General features: G+C 48.3%; 1 pseudogene; it reads left to right on the top strand.

Moving 5' to 3' along the window:
- Positions 1-293: 293 nt before the first annotated feature.
- Positions 294-4,599, top strand: LOC147701986 (presenilin-associated rhomboid-like protein, mitochondrial pseudogene; annotated as a pseudogene).
- Positions 4,600-4,961: the final 362 nt, after the last annotated feature.

The raw sequence follows: 4,961 nt of genomic DNA, 5'->3' as shown, positions 1-4,961 counted from the left end.
ACCATTGTGTGTAACTATTTCAGCATGTAACAGCGGCCTCGGTGTTACGCAATGTCGCTGGTCGGTACCTTCAAGCGAACATCATGCTGCTATTATCGGTCGCACCAGCACCCCTATCGCTTTCAATGTTGGTTCTTGCACAACCACTGTTACAACAAAATGTTAGTGAGTGTATCTAACTGACTCAAGGTGAGATACTGCACAGAAAATTGGGACGCTATCCAGTCTGCAGTGCAACTGTGAAGGAGTCCTCTGAATTAAAACCGAAGTCAATGTGAGAGAAGGGCTGTGGAATGGCCTGTGGGACTTGGGTACTGAGGAGCTGCAGAACACAAGGCTGGATTCAGGACAGCCTAACACAGACACGGAACTACGGACACAGGTTTACATTATTCACACAGCAAAGACATGGTTCGGAAAGCACGCAAAAATGTTGAAGCGCAAAATCCTGAGAAGCCACCATTACAGGAGACTGTCTTTCAGACCACCTCCAATTCAGTAAAGTGCCTATTTAAACCTTTTGTTTTTACTGTTGGGTTTACAGGTTGTGCATTTGATTCTGCTTCTATTTGGCAGTATGAAGCACTGAGTCCAGAGCTAGTTTGATGAGGTACAGGCAGATTGGCTGGATACCAGGATGCCAAAAAAAGAATTGGATTTAATAAAAACAGGTGAAAACGTGGTGGAACAGCCTGACTAAAGGGCAACAGATGGCGGCAGGCATCATAGCAGCAAATGTCTTAATATTCTGTCTCTGGAAAGTGCCGTCCATGCAGTGCACAATGATTAAATACTTCACTTCTAACCAGGAAAATGAGACCTTTACCGTGGTCATTGTAATTTGCCACATTTTTCTTTTATTTTGAGGGGGTTTATCTGCTGTACAGAACAAATTGTACTTCCTGCTTTTATGTATGTGTAAAATAATTTAATAAACTCTTGAACTCAAGTTTTCACCATTGCCAAACCCTTAAAACCGAATGTACTTTTAAAATATTTGACAGTGGTGGCTTTGGTGTGTGTTATCATTATGCAGTATTACTTGACTGCACTTACAAACTTACATCACACAGCAATCCCATTGATCGATCTTGTGCACTAGGCTAGCCTGGACCATCTGAATGTACTGTGCACAAGTGACAAAATCAATCATCGCCCGATCCGATCACCACTACTTTGATCGGCGGCTGGCTGGGCTGGCTGGCCACCGGGCCATGATGACTAGGACGGTGCCGGTGATGGTGAGCGGGCCTCAGAGCCGCCTGAGCCAGTGCAGGTATGCTGGGGTGTGGTGGCACCGTGGCAAGCAGTGAATGCGCACGCATTACAATGTGAAAAAATATGCGCACGCTGCTTGCCGCGCACAGCCACAGCCCCAACCCCCACAGATTTCAGGAGCCTGCTCTGAACCGAAACTGAATCTATCAGGGCAAGTACTGATCTATCTATCCAGGCAGCTGGGCCGGCCCACGCCGCAACAATAGCCTGCAGTCACAGTGCACACTAGCAACATGATCATCGTGATAATCATCAAATAAAACACAAACCTAATCCTTATGATCAGAGTGACCCCGCATCAACATAATGATAAAAAAAAGTACAGTTTATTAAAACCAGCAGTGGGCCTCACCTGCGCAGCTCTACTTATTTTGTAATACATCATGATTTTGCTGCCACCGGCATACGCCGCCTACTACCCCAGGCCATCATGATCAAACCAGACAAGTTACTCACCACCAGTCACCAATCAACATCATTATAATTAAAAAAACAGTAATCCTGCCCTGCCTCACCTGCGCAGCTTATTTAAATCATGATTTAGCCGCCGGCGCCGGCCTACCCCAGGCCATCACGACGCGACCAGACACAATCAACATAATAATTAAAAATACAAAAACAGTAATGAGTAATCAGTATCACGGCGCCCCCTTTGGCCTGCCAGGCCCTGCCTCACCTGCGCAGCCGCCGGCATACCCACTGCCCAGGCCATGCCTCGCTCGCCCTCCCTCACCTGCTGAGCAGGGCTACCTATGTACTGTCTGCTCTGCAGAATGTCACTCTAGCCAACGGTACCTGCCTCACTCAGGCTCAACGTCATCCAAGGAGCAGGTCCCGACCGACACCCACACCTCTACTTCTTTGAAAGGCGGCGTTGGATACTCGGTGGAGAGGTGCGGTGCGGGTATGCTGGGGTGGGCGTGCAGAGGCAAAATTAAGCCAGCGAATGCGCGCGCACTCAAATCTGCGCACGCCCCCGCAGAGGAAGACCCAGCCCAGGCAAAGCCCTGCCCTGCCCCAACAACAACAACTAGTACTATACAGTGTCCCGCCCACTCCACTAGGTACACCGGCAACACTGATTGGAGGCCGGCCGCCGGAAGTCTGAAGAAAGAGTGAGGAGGAGAAATTGAATCACTCACGTCACCATTTAGACAGTCACACACACACACAGTAAGTGTTTAGGCAACAATAACGACGGGGTAACTAAAACTAAGTGACTGCACGGTACAGCAGCAGCACACGCTCTCTCTGCCAGTGCGACACACGAGTCACATAAATCAATTACTGACGGGACCGCAGGTGCACTTAATGCAGTGGGACTGTGTAGACCCGGCCCTGATAATTAGGTGCCGGTGCTAAGCACCGGCAAGCTCCGGCTCAAATTAAGCCCTGTGTACGTCACAGCAAGACCCATGGATACATTTATGATGTACACCCACAGTCTGTGTGCATGTTGTGTCTGTGATGTTTGTGGTTCCATGTGCCCAATGGGAGCCAGTGTCCACCATGTGCTATGTGCATCAATATTTGATGCTGTGTTGGGGTGGCTCAGGGACATCCATGTATGGCCTGTAGGGACCACAGGGGTCACTACCTGTGGGAGTCATGATTGGTTGTGGGAAGTCCATGATACGCCATGTCATTCTGGTGCACAAGTGGCAATACAGGGACCATGGCTATCTCCCTGACATGAGTTGTGATTAAGCATGGGCGAATTTTGCGAATTCGCGATCCGCGAATTTGCGGATTTGCGAATTCACGATCCGCAAAATTCGCGAATTTGTGCGAATTTGCGGATTTTTGTTTTTTTGCGTGTTCGCGGGGTTTTTTGCATGTTCGCTGGGTTTTTTGCGTGTTCGCGGGGATTTTGCGTCTTCGCGAGCCGCTTGCATAGCGAAGTTACCCATGCAGTCGTTTATGGGAGAGGGAGAGAGAGATAGATAGATAGATAGATAGATAGATAGATAGATAGATAGATAGATAGATAGATAGATAGATAGGGAGATAGATAGATAGATAGATAGATAGAGAGAGAGAGAAAGGGGCGCCAGGAAGTAATTAGCAGCAGGTGTCCAAGTTGAAGTTAATTTGTTTGTAACCCTTTTGTAAAAGGTTACAAAGAAATTAGGTTCAACTTTTGCACCTGCTGCTGTAACCCTTGCTTGGCTGAAAATTCGTCCCCGCTGATTCGCGGATTTTACCGCGATTTCGCGAGATTCGCGGATCACGAAATTGCGGAAAATCCGCAAATTCGCCTGCGAAACGGATTTTACGCCCACCCTTAGTTGTGATGCCTGTGAAACATCAGTCCTCACATGTCACTGTGTTGTGTGTTTTGAACGTGACAGCAGTACATAGGTACTGTGCCACAGCCCAATGAATTGGCATTGCACTCCATGAAAATCATGTACACATGTCTCATTAATATGTGAGATGATGGGCATGTAGGTGACATATGTGTCCATGACCAACAGCACACACCTCTCTTCATTGTGTATTGCTATGATGTATCATGTGATTTTTTTCATGGTGAGTGCCACATGGATAGATGAGTGTATAATCTTACTTTACCCATCTCTGTACTGCAGGGCACCAGCTGTCCATTCCCGGACCTTGAAGCCATGGTGGAACTCGACAGCATCCGACGGTACCACTTCACCAGGAGACTGATCGATGAGTTGGCAGAGCAGTTGGCGCCACATCTACTACCTGGCCAGACATACCTGACAGCACTGACACCAAAGGTGAAGGTGATTGCAGCCATGCACTTCTTTGCCACTGGTACCTTTCAACACCATGTTGCTAGTGCTGGTGGTATGTCACAAACTATGTTCAGCCGTGTGCTTCGAGATGTCTTGGAGGGGATGTTGCATTTCCTTGAAACATACATCAGGTTTCCTAGCCCTGGTGAACTCACTGACATAAAGGATGCTTTTTATAGACTGTGGAGGATGCCAAACGTCATTGGTTCTATTGATGGTACACATGTGCACTGATACCACCAAAGGCACAAGAGCAGGCCTACCGCAACAGGAAACATTTCCACTCCATCAATGCTCTGGTGGTATGTCTGGCGGACATGGTAATCACACATGTGTGTGTACATTTTCCCAGTTCTGCGCACAATGCCTACGTCATGAGGAGGAGTCGCATTGCGTTGATGATGTCACAGATGCCAAACCAGCGTGCCTGGCTTGTTGGTGTGTACTGTTTATCATTGTATGTGTTTTGCAATGTAGTCTCTCACGCCCTTACAATACTCAACTAATGTGTAAATCTTTGTCTGTAGGTGATTCTGGATACCCCAACTTGCTGTGATTGTTGACACCCCTCAGGAACCCTGTGACAGCATCCGAGATGCACTACAATGAGGCACATGGTAGGATCAGGCGAGTGATTGAGCGTACCTTGGGGCTCCTGAAAAGGCGCTTCCGCTGCCTTGACAAGCCCGGAGGGGCCCTCCCATATGAGCCTGAAAAGGTGTGCAAGATCATCATCGTATGCTGCATGCTCCACAACATGGCAGTGCAGAAGAAGGTGCCTCTCATACAGGATGACGATGACCAACATCCACCACCTGTGAAGGATCCTGGCCTGGGCTACAAGGCCAGTGATGATGAGGAGGAGGGTGACGTCCGCACACAGCTCATTAACAACTTCTTCAGCTGAATGTGAGTTCA

Source organism: Lissotriton vulgaris, chromosome 7, assembly GCF_964263255.1.
Source record: "Lissotriton vulgaris chromosome 7, aLisVul1.2, whole genome shotgun sequence".
In the NCBI taxonomy this organism is placed as follows: domain Eukaryota; kingdom Metazoa; phylum Chordata; class Amphibia; order Caudata; family Salamandridae; genus Lissotriton; species Lissotriton vulgaris.
The sequence above is the reverse complement of the archived record's forward strand: the minus strand, read 5'-3'. Positions and strand labels throughout refer to the sequence as shown.